The sequence below is a fragment of the Eurosta solidaginis genome, chromosome 4, assembly GCF_040869045.1.
Source record: "Eurosta solidaginis isolate ZX-2024a chromosome 4, ASM4086904v1, whole genome shotgun sequence".
Taxonomy (NCBI): Eukaryota; Metazoa; Arthropoda; class Insecta; order Diptera; family Tephritidae; genus Eurosta; species Eurosta solidaginis.
In genome coordinates, this window is record NC_090322.1 from 193,864,590 (window position 1) to 193,877,107 (window position 12,518).

A 12,518-nucleotide genomic window follows, 5' to 3' on the forward strand; every position below is an offset into this window, starting at 1 on the left:
GTAAAAAAGGAATAGAAGTAGCAAATTTGCCAGTCAAACAAACCACCGCTGTATAGCTAAATGGTTAGCGCAGCATGCCTAAAGCGTACTGATGATGAAGGCTTAGCACCCTTCGAAATGGATCTATCTGCGCAGCTATGGCAGGTTGTCTGGAAAATTTTCTACTTACTATTCCAAAAACAAAATTCAATTTTTCAAATTTAGAAAAATTAAAAAATAACAATAATTATCATTAGAAAAAAAATTATTGTTCTGGCCTTGAGCTCGATTCGAACCTTGAATGATTTATCAATAGGCCGATAAAAACAAAAAACAATTGTTAATAAACCATGAGCACTTGGGAATGTCAAACAAAGTAATTGACAATAAACAAAAATCCAGCATTATCAGTGCTTTGCACCAGATGGCGCAACACTGAATAAATATAGTTGGTAAAAAAGGAATAGAAGTAGCAAATTTGCCAGTCAAACAAACCACCGCTGTATAGCTAAATGGTTAGCGCAGCATGCCTAAAGCGTACTGATGATGAAGGCTTAGCACCCTTCGAAATGGATCTATCTGCGCAGCTATGGCAGGTTGTCTGGAAAATTTTCTACTTACTATTCCAAAAACAAAATTCAATTTTTCAAATTTAGAAAAATTAAAAAATAACAATAATTATCATTAGAAAAAAAATTATTGTTCTGGCCTTGAGCTCGATTCGAACCTTGAATGATTTATCAATAGGCCGATAAAAACAAAAAACAATTGTTAATAAACCATGAGCACTTGGGAATGTCAAACAAAGTAATTGACAATAAACAAAAATCCAGCATTATCAGTGCTTTGCACCAGATGGCGCAACACTGAATAAATATAGTTGGTAAAAAAGGAATAGAAGTAGCAAATTTGCCAGTCAAACAAACCACCGCTGTATAGCTAAATGGTTAGCGCAGCATGCCTAAAGCGTACTGATGATGAAGGCTTAGCACCCTTCGAAATGGATCTATCTGCGCAGCTATGGCAGGTTGTCTGGAAAATTTTCTACTTACTATTCCAAAAACAAAATTCAATTTTTCAAATTTAGAAAAATTAAAAAATAACAATAATTATCATTAGAAAAAAAATTATTGTTCTGGCCTTGAGCTCGATTCGAACCTTGAATGATTTATCAATAGGCCGATAAAAACAAAAAACAATTGTTATCCAAAAATAAAAAAATAAACCATCGAGATGCCCTGAAAATATACCCATATGCGTAACCAGTTCGTGTGTAGTTCTGAAGCTTCTTAGGGTAATATTGAGATGATTTTGGGGAGTACTCGTGGGGTTTTTTGGGGGTGGTTGGGGAGGTAATTTCTGGGACACCCTGCGAATCCTCCCGGGGCCTATTGGGGTCCATTCCAGGGGCTCCCTCGCGATCCTTCTAGGCGATCCCTCGGGGTCATTCGTAGGTCATTTCGAGATGGTTTTGAGGACTTCCTCGGGGTCATTTCGGGATGGTTTTGGGGACTCCCTCGGGTTCATTCGTACGTCATTTCGGGATGGTTTTGGGGACTACCTCGGGGTCATTTCGGGATGATTTTGGGGACTCCCTCGTGGTCATTTGAGGGTCATTCCGGGATGCTTTTGGGGACTCCCTCGGGGTAATTCCAAGATGATTTTGGGGACTCTCGGGGTCATTTGGGGGTCCTTCGGGGATCTTTTTTGGGACTCCCTCGGGGTCATTTCGGGTAATTTCGGAATGGTTTTGGGGACTCCCTCCTGGTTATTCTTGCTTCTCAGATGGTACATGTGTCCACTGACACTTTATTGAACACAAAGTCAAATTACAACATATACAGAAAATATGTATAGCTTTCAATGTATTAGTTTGGACTGTCCGAAGCAATATCGGACTAGAACCGCACTCGTCAGAAGCCAGTGGCTGAATGAATAAAATGAACAACTGAATATTTGCGAAGCGATGACAAGTGATTGTCAGGCGATATACATAAAAACATACGATATGTACAGAGTAGTATTACAATGGTATTCGCGCAGAGTTGCATGTAAACAGTGTTGTGTTTTTATAACATAAACAATAAGGTTATTTGATTGACCGATTGACTCGTTACAAATTTCAATAAGATATTTATTAAGAAAAATTTGTTTCGATATTTCATCTTCGAACCTTAAAGATCGGGCTATAAAATTTTTTTTCTCGGACGTTGTGGCAGCGCACTGCCCTAAAGTGGCCCGATGAAACCAGGATAATCCTGTGAGTTTTTTTTTTTTTTGTTTTTTTTTTTTAATTCATACATATATCTATTGTAGTAGATTAAGCCGTAGTTTTAACAATATGGTAGCACTAACGGGTTTCATCGCGCCATGCTGCCAGGTCGCAAACCCAAATCATCCGGGTACCCCAATGCTTGCCCAAGGGCGCCCAGTCCCAAGGCCACAACAGCAATTGCGTCCTGGCCTTCCACAACCTAGGCGTAGTCACCCCTCACTTACCCCTAGAGTGGCGGCGTCACCCCTCATGCACTTCAGAATTCTGCAGTTCAACTGTAATGGACTAACTGGGAAGATTACGGAGATAGTCGATTTCATGAAGCGGCACAACATCCGCATTGCTGCGATTCAAGAGACTAAACTCACAGCAAGATCTGCATTGCAGACCTGCTCTGGTTATAATGTCCACAGGAAAGACCGCGAGAGCGGAAATGGAGGCGGTTTCGCGTTTATTATACACCACTCTGTGCAATATCATATATTTGATCCTGGCATCGACCGCAGTGACAATGTCTTAGAACGTCAAGGCCTATCTGTCCGGTCAGGCGATGCAAATCTAGAAATCATCAACATCTACATCCCTCCTGTCACCTGCTGCCCCAGTGGATACCGCCCTAATATCGAGGCCTTACTCACTGGCAACAATCGCATTATCTTAGGCGATTTCAATGCCCATCACGACCTATGGCATTCAAACTTGCGGGCGGACAGTAGGGGTGAGATGTTGGCGGATCAAATAGACGAAACGACGTTCTGCACAATTAACGGAGACGCCCCCACACGTATGGTAGGAAGCTGTCATAGCTCGCCAGATATCTCAATCGTGAGCGCAGAACTCGTAAACTGCGTCAACTGGCAGCCGATGGTAACATTGGCATCCGACCACCTGCCCATACTTATTTCGTTCGAGCGTACCGCCGACTTCATCGTCACCGAAAAACGCACTTTCATAAACTTCAAAAAAGGAAAGTGGGAAGAATATAAATCTGCAACAGACAGCAGCTTCGCTGCCCTCCCTATCCCGACTGATGCCCGCCAAGGGGAGCGTGCCTTCCGTAAGGTCATTGAATCCGCCTCGGCACATTTCATACCCGCCGGGAGAATTCCCGAAATCCGGCCCCACTTCCCGGCGGAGGCCGCGAGCTTAGCGAGGGAACGCGACCTTATAAGACAGCTTGATCCAGGCGACCCCCAAATAAGGGATATAAACCAACGCATCAGATTGCTTGTGGACGAACACAAGCGGGCGAAATGGGAAGAGCACCTAAGAGGTTGTAACCTCTCTACCGGTGTAGGTAAACTTTGGTCCACCGTAAAGTCCCTATCGAATCCGACTAAGCACAAAGACAAAGTTTCCATCGCCTTTGGCGATAAGGTGCTGTCGGATGCGAAAAAATGCGCGAGCGCTTTCTGCCGACAATATATAATGCATCCTACGGTCGACAAAGATAGACGGAGAGCCAATAGACAGGCACATAAACACAAACTCAGCGCGTCACCAATTACCATCACCGCTAGAGAGGTTGAGGACGCCATTGGTCGCGCTAAATCATCCAAAGCAGTGGGCCCAGACGGCATAGCCATGCCGATGCTTAAAAACCTAGGGAAAGAGGGTTTCAAATATTTAGCGCATGTCTTCAACCTGTCTCTTTCCACCTTTGTCATACCCGAGAAATGGAAAATGGCCAAGGTGGTCCCGCTACTAAAGCCTGGGAAACCAGCTAACGTAGGTGTGTCATATCGTCCGATATCTCTCCTATCGCCAGTGGCAAAGACGCTTGAAGCCATTTTGATCCCTCATTTCCAAGCTCATTTGCAGCTAGCCCCTCATCAGCATGGCTTCAGAAAACTCCATAGCACTACCTCCGCGCTAAATGTCATTAGCACCCAGATAAATTGCGGTTTGAATCAATATCCCCACCATAGAACAGTACTCGTAGCGTTAGACCTATCAAAAGCTTTTGATACGGTCAACCATGGCTCGTTACTGGAAGACCTGGAAGGGTCTACCCTTCCCCCATGTCTTAAAAGGTGGACCGCAAATTATCTGGGTGGTCGGCAGGCATCGGTGCAATTCAGAAACGAAACATCAAAACAAAGGAGAATTAAACAAGGGTGCCACAGGGTGGTGTCATATCCCCGCTTTTGTTTAATTTCTACATATCTAAGCTACCTTCACCACCGGAAGGAGTCACAATCGTTTCCTACGCCGATGACTGCACAATAATGGCCACAGGCCCAGGCCCAAAGATCGATGAGCTATGCAATAAAATAAACGGCTATCTCCCTGATCTCTCCAGTTTTTTCGCCTCGCGAAACCTGTCATTGTCACCGACTAAATCTTCCGCGACCTTATTTACAACATGGACGCCCCAAATGTCGACCATATTGAACATCCACGTCGATGGCACTACGCTACCGACTGTCCTACACGCCAAAATCTTAGGTGTGACGTTTGATCAGGATCTACATTTTGGTGCGCACGCAACCGCAATTGTTCCAAGAATTCAGAGCCGTAATAAAATCCTCAAATCCCTTGCTGGCAGTACCTGGAGAAAAGACAAAGAAACGCTCTTGACCACATACAAAGCAATTAGCCAGCCGATTACGTGCTACGCGTCACCCATATGGTCGCCAAGCCTAAAAACCACCCACTGGAAGAAACTACAGGCCTGCCAAAATACTGCTCTCAGAATCGCCACGGGCTGTCTTCTTATGTCCCCAGAACACCATCTGCATAATGAGGCGAGAATACTCCCCATCAGGGAGAGAAATGAGATGCTGACCAAACAGTTTCTGTTGAATACCCAGAAACCTGGGCATCCCAACAGACATCTGATTGACGAACCAGCACCGCCTAGGGGCCTAAGGAGTCATCTCCGTAAGCATTTTGAGGAAATACGGCACCTGAGAACCCAGCCGTATGAAGCGGAAAAACACAAGCAGGTCCTTGGTGAACTCCATAGACAGGCGTCGGACCTTTATGTCGGGAATTGCCCGGTGAATCCAGTACTTGAAGAAAAATATCCAGAACTCGCAGAAGAGGAACGCTTACTCCCCAGGGAAACGCGTGTCACTCTTGCTGAACTTCGTTCTGGATACTGTAACAGGTTAAACTCTTACCTATCCAGAATCAACCCCGACATACAAAATGTATGCCCTGCTTGCAATGTGTCCCCACATGACACCAACCATCTCTTTAATTGTAATGTGGAACCAACGCCTCTAACACCCCTTTCCTTATGGTCCACCCCTGTTGAAACGGCAAGTTTCCTTGGACTCCCGTTAGAGGATATTGATGACAATTTGTGATCGGTCGCGGCTATTAGGTGGGGCGAGCATTGCTACAACAACAACAACTAGAAATGGTGAATATGAAATTAATAACGTAAATGCACACGGCAACACTGTTTGAACATGATCTAAAATAAAACGTCATTACTTGGTGAATATTCAACACTATATATATTTTTTTTTTGTATCCTCATTCTTATTTATGTTGTATTTATAATTTTTATTGTTACCGAATCTTTGAGAGTCAGTGGCTTCTTAAGCGCCGAAATCTAAAACGGCTCAGATACAGAGAAACTCATCAGCTGAGAAATATAGACAGAATTAGTTAAGTTACATAACCTGTCTTGCCTCATAGATTTTCTTAAGTAGGCTTTTATAAATTTTTGGGTAATAGTCTAGTTCAGGAGTCGACTGCTAATACGCTACCAAAAATATCGAGAGAGGTGTCAAACGACGCGTCTTGACATCAGTATTAATAATCCGAAGGCGGAAAATAAAAATTTTAACTCGTTCAAAAGATATTAACGAAACACCGAAAAAAGACCCGCGGGTCCCTCCGAAACCGGGGGTGAAATCCATAGTATTTTTGCGCAGAACACCTTTCAGCGTTGGAGGCCTTCGGCCGCGCTTATAACAAATAACCCAGGGCCTTCTCTGTATTGCGATGCAAAGGGCATTGCGATTCGAAATAAAATTGCGATGCGAAAGGTAATTGGAACTGTGTAGCGCTATCGCATCGCTAACAATCTCGCTTTTTTTATTATTCGCTTATTTTTTGCTTGAGTATGCATCACTGACCCAGTGTTGCCAGAACTTTTTCAGAAAATAAGCTAAATGGCCAAAAAAAGCTAAAAACAAATTTTAAGCTAAAAATTTAAAGCAATTTTTCAAGGATTTTATTCATTTTTCATAAGAATTTTAGCATTTTAAACAATTTATACATCTAGTAAAAAATGTAAATAAATTTTTACTCCAAATATAATTTAAAGATGCAATATGTGTTTTATAGAAATATTTTAAAGTTAATCATTTGACCACTTCTCTACTACTGCTACAACTATTTCACTGCTTGCAACAGGATATACATATAAACGGTAGTAAGTGTGAGATAAAAATATACATAATGTCTAAAAATATTTCGATATCATAGGATTCTTCATCACCTGATGAATTGCAATAAATATTTGATTTGTTTATTAGTTCAATGAGATCGTTTGTAAATCATGGCAGCACTTATTTTCTTTCCTTAGTCTGTATCTTACATATAAAATTGAATTTAACATTTTTAAATGTAACCTGTTACGCTGCTTTGTTTTAACATTGTTCATGGTGCTGAAAATTCGCTCCACTTCTGCATTACTAATTGAGAGAGTTTTTCGTATTTTAAAAGGTCGATTTCGCTGCCGTTTGGCTTCAACACAGTTGCATTATGTTCCAACAAAAGTGGTGCAAATGCTTATTGTTTGTTGTGCTCTGCACAATATTTGTATAATGTTCAATGATGAAAATCCTCCCAGTTCAGAAATTGAACCGGAAGAAGTGACTGTTAATTTTATTCTTAAATTCTCACGGCCCATTCTTTGATTATGGACAAATTGTTGTTTGGCAAAATTTAGCTTTTTTTTCTATTTTGAATGTAAGTCCCATGGTTTTGGAAATGTTCTTCAAATTATTATTCATCTCGTTTAGGACTTTTATTGAGTTGCTTTCGTTGGGTTGCATTTAGTTGGGAAGTTACACTCTTCCATAAATTATTGGCCGTTGTCTTTGTGGTGGGCGTTTTAAGTAACCCTTTGGCCAAATCTGGGTGTGTTGCCATGAAATCCACTAGGATTTCAAATTGTTGCTTTTGTGTTTGTTTAGTCTTTGGAGTTGCCCTATATATTTTTAAAAGAATATACAATGAATATAAAGATATCAATTTATAAAATCATCAATTAATACTTACATATTTGAACAATGCGACTGCCTATTAGTTGTAGCAAGAAAAATGTGAAAATCAATGCTGTTTGACATTCGCTTTCGCTATACAGAGTTCTAGCAATGCGAAAAGGGAGAAAAATTGCGAATGGGCAAAATGTGAATGCGAATGTCGAAATATGCATGCGAATGTCTAGATACAGAGTACCGATTTTGCGATTTCGCGTATTTTTTCTTTCGCATCGCAATACAGAGTAGGCCCCTTTGGCTACGCCATGCCAAATCCAGGTGTGTGGTATAACCGTGGCTACCGCCACGCTGATGCACAATTTTTTTTGTGGGTACAAACACAACAACAACCACATGAAAATCGCCAACTTCAACTGCAAATATCTCCGGACAGAGATAAAATTTTTTTTTCCGCCTTCGGATTATTCTCGAGATTAATACGCGTCTTTTGACACCTCTCTCGATATTTTTGGTAGCGTATTAGCAGTCGACCCCTCAACTAGACTTTTACCAATTTTTGTTTTGAAAATGATTGTTGTTGTTGTAGCGATAAGAGAAACCGTAACCCCGAAGGCTTTGGCGAGTGTTATCGATGTGATGGTCCTTTGCCGGATACAGATCCGGTACGCTCCGGTAACAGCACCATTAAGGTGCTAGCCCGACCATCTCAGGAACGATTTATATGGCCACATTAAACCTGCAGGCTATCCCTCCCTCCCACCCCAAGTCCATGTGGAGCTTGGGATCGCCAGAGCCTCGTCTGTTAGTGAAACAGGATTCGCCGCGGATAGATGAGATTGACAATTGGGTATGTTGCGCTAGCAACCTGAAAGGGTTGCGCTACACAGCCCCGTGAATCTGGTATTTTAGTCGCCTCTTAAGACAGGCATACCTACCGCGGGCATATTCTGACAGCCTAACCCCGCTGGGGGTGAAAATGATTGTTCAGCACTTGCTGTAATCACAGCAATTGTAAGAAATAAAAGTAATCCTGCAAGAAATAAAATAATTTTTTATTATTAATAAATCAGCAAGGTCTCTAATACACGACGATTTTTCTATTTCATGTCTGAAAGTGGGTCGAAAACTGAGAATTTCTCTGGCAAATGATTCAGATATGTCTTTTTTTTATATATCTCAACACATTCTAGAGCTTTTTTTTAATAGGTCAGTGTCATTTAAAACTTTTAAAGTGGAAGGCTGCAAAGCACTGGAATTTGAAACAATTGCATTCATTGGAATGACACGCGATTTCAGTTGGTTTATAATGAGTCCAATATTAGATAAAATATTTTCACTTTGAACAAACTTACCGGATCTTGGAGACGCTCATCTTCTCAAAGCACAGCAAAATGGAGTTTAACCATCCTCTGGCGAGTTTTAGAAAATGCAGGAGTGGTGGATCATTTTTCTGTGTTCACCCTATCGCAGAGGGTGGCGAAAAAATTTTTCGTGTTCGAAAAAGATTTCACCTTATCCGCAACTCTTTGTTCGGGCGAAATGAACACCCAAATTTGTTCACTTATATTTTACAGGCGAACGAGAGGAAAACAAAATTTAAGTAATTTTTTGTTTTGAAATTTGATACTCTTATAATTATATGTTCTTTTATTATTAGAAATATATCAATAAATAATGCACAATCGGAAGCTGAGTGGAAGAAGTGAAATTCCTGTATTGCTGTAAATTCTATTTTTTATGTTATGTTATGTTATTTTTTAACGTTAGCCAAGTTATCCATTGTGGACAAAGCAACGGTTCCAAAATGTTGAGCACCTCACTGAAACAAGATTGGCTAAGACCCACTTCATGGTCCTTTCCGACGCCTTTTCCCTATGCGAAAAAACGAAGGCATGTACACAATTTGTTATGGAATCGCATTTTCGGTGGAAGCAGTAAGGAAGGCGGTCGGCATGATGTGTTGGTGCACAGTGGCTAGTCATTGTCGGCTGGGGCGGGTTCTTGCCAACCTTACTGTTCCTGCGCCATAATCAGAAAAATAGGTCATATCATCCTTTAAAAAAACTGAAAAAAGCGCAGAACTAATTCAAAACGCTCAAATGGACTAAAACAACATCCGGTCGAACCGGATGTCACGGACAGACCGTTAAAACATTCAAAATTTAAACTCAAAATTCAAAAAAAAAAATCTAACGCAACAAAAATTACCGAACCGGACATGACCGGTTACTAACTCTAAAATCAAAATTCAAAAAAAAACTGCTGAAAAATAAAATTGCAAAAAAAAGCTGAAAATTTAAAATAAAAAAGAAAAGGGCCGAATATATAGAGGGGCGCCGCGGGTGGTGTTGCGACGTCCGGTGCATTTACCCACCCTCAAAAACCATGGCCACCGACGCACCTAAATTTCGGTGGGCCCTTACCTGTATGCCTACATGCCTTCTAAGTCAATTCGAATGCCAGCATTCCCATTATAATTACAACTTTATTTATAATTCATCATAAGAAAAAACTGAAATATAATTAAGTATGTCTATGTGTTTTAATCTTCGCAAGCTTCCAGCTTATAAGGCAATACAATCTGTTCTTTTTTTATTTACTTTCGTGAAGTCTAAGTTATTATTTTGGTAGGCTTACATAACTATTTTATAAATTCATAACGTATATAGGTTGGCACCTATCGGTATAATAGATTTATTATAATAATGTGTTTGGTATCTTTGTTTCTAAATACCCTCTTTAAATGCTATTCTGTTTTGCGTACATAAATTCTGTTATTTGTGTAATAGCAAGTTTTGGTTAAGTTAACTTACTATTGAGGTGTTTATGTACATAGAGCAGCCTATTTAACTTATTGGGTAGGTAGGGATTAGTAAGATTTTTGAATCTGCACATCCGTGCATTTCTTTACATATGAATTGATTTCCTTATCTCTGCCAACAAGGTACCCAACAAAAAAATATCTAGTACATGAACTACGGTACATGCATGTCTGTAGGTAGGTATGTTAGAAGTGAAGGAATCAAAATATATGCAGAAAAAAGAAATGGATATTCACTGGTAGGAGTGATTAACCATACCAAAAAAAATATATATATATATTTCTTTATTCGTTTGGGTGAAACGTGCTTGAATCAAGGTAATATTCATTTTCGTATTAAATTCAAGAATGATTGCGCGAGCAGTTAGGGTATTTATACAATTTAAATGTATGCATATATGCATGTGTACTAAAAACTAGAAAATTATTGTACATATAAGATGTCATGAAATCAAATGATATACTAGACAAATGCTAAATACAATCAGCCCTATTCTGCATTTCGACTTGGATTGGAATTTTTTCGATTTGGTAATTTTGGTATTCTGTGTTCCAATCTCTTTCGATCCAATTTCGAATCGTTCGATTTTTTGTATTCTGCATTTCGATCGTAGTTCCGTTTTTCTAAGTTGCAAATTAGTTGGCGGAAAAATATTTTATTTTTATTTTTTTATTAATTTATAACAGAATTTTAACAAAAATGTAAGTAAAGCTTGTTAAAAAACGTAGAAGGCTTGATGATGATTGTTTTTTATATGTTTCCAGGTCAAAAACAACATGTCGATGTCGAAGTCCTTGGACGTATTTGCCCCGCAAAAGTATCTAACACATACTTCAAAGCATCCTTGTTAAGTCGAGAGTTTTTTTTTGAACCTAAATAAGAGAATAAGTCTTTAAACTTTACCACTTTTAAGTTCAATTTCTTACAATTCGTCACTCATCTCAAATGGATTACACAAATGTCGCAATATTTGCCTTTCCATTCTCGTCTGGCCATTTTCGTATGCGTTGCTTTCCAACTCCACAAATATGCCGCGGCTATTGATTCCATTATAATAGACAGCTATAATTTGTGTCTGTTCGTTGGGTCCAGTTATATGCCAAAGCAAGCTGCCGGCGTAGAGGAAGGTGAAGCGAAAACGTAAACAATCCTTGCGGAAGGAATAAATAAACCTTTATAAAGTATTTTAGGCCAGTGCAATGAAATTAGCATCCTTAAAATTCAGAAAATGTCAACAATATTCGTGCAGGAATCCGTTTTAACAAAACTTGGTGGCCACGGCAGGGAATTGGCCAAAAGAACGACAAAAACACACTTACAATTATGAAAGCACTTCACTCAAAAAAATATAACACTGCGGCAATATATTCTATTGCTTTTTTTTTGTACAAAATGGCGTGGATAATAAAATATAAACGTTTTTCAGTGTTTTTTACAAATTTGCTTTAATTTATTTTGTTCCAATGTTCACACATTCCGTACCAACAGATGATTTCGAAAAATCATTTGCTCTTCCTCTTCTCTTTACGATTCCGTCGTAATGCAGAATACCAAACTTCGATTGAAGCGGAGCGTAGAACGGGAACGTAATCGAAATGCAGAATAGGGGTGAATATTGGATAAGTTTTGATCTAGTGCTAAGTATGGATGGTTGCATTAGTATAACAAATAAGTCACTAATTCACAAGTGAAACCGAAACGATATTGCGATTTAGTTTTTCTGTAACTTACAAAATTTATGATCAAATTTTCCAAATGGCATTGAATGGCCTATGCATGTATATGTATCCTATCTTAAATGAGTCTTACTGAATGCTATGTTATTTCAATTGTAGGCAGTAAAAGTTAATAAATACGTGTATAACATTTAGGTATGTGTTCGTGTTAATTATAAAATACTTTATGATTGTCCAGAATCAAAAAAAAAGAAGTTGCAGGGAAAATGTTTCAACATTGGCATAATTGGTGCTTGCAAAGGGTTGCACGTACGTACATACAAATAACCCATAATAGCATACGTTTAAAAGCTGATCGCATTACTATATAATTTGGTTGGATTTATACATTGAAAATATATTACGATTTAGCGAAGTTTGTCGCCTTGACATGACTGTCTATTTTCTGGCAGATAATTCCAATGGTCTCTTTTAAATTGGCTTATACTAGTACAAATGCATAGTAGTATATAGTTATGATAGGTACATCTGCGAGTATAAAAAAAGTAGCAAATTGGTTTGCAAGTTGCAGCAATTAATC

At 39.4% G+C, this 12,518-nt stretch overlaps 1 long non-coding RNA gene across 1 annotated transcript; it reads left to right on the forward strand.

Annotated features, from left to right (window-relative positions):
* The first annotated feature begins 6,547 nt into the window (after positions 1-6,547).
* Positions 6,548-12,192, forward strand: LOC137250845 (uncharacterized). Its single transcript, XR_010953103.1, has 2 exons — positions 6,548-10,963; positions 11,027-12,192. It is a non-coding gene; the product is annotated as an uncharacterized lncRNA (long non-coding RNA).
* The last annotated feature ends 326 nt before the right edge of the window (positions 12,193-12,518 follow it).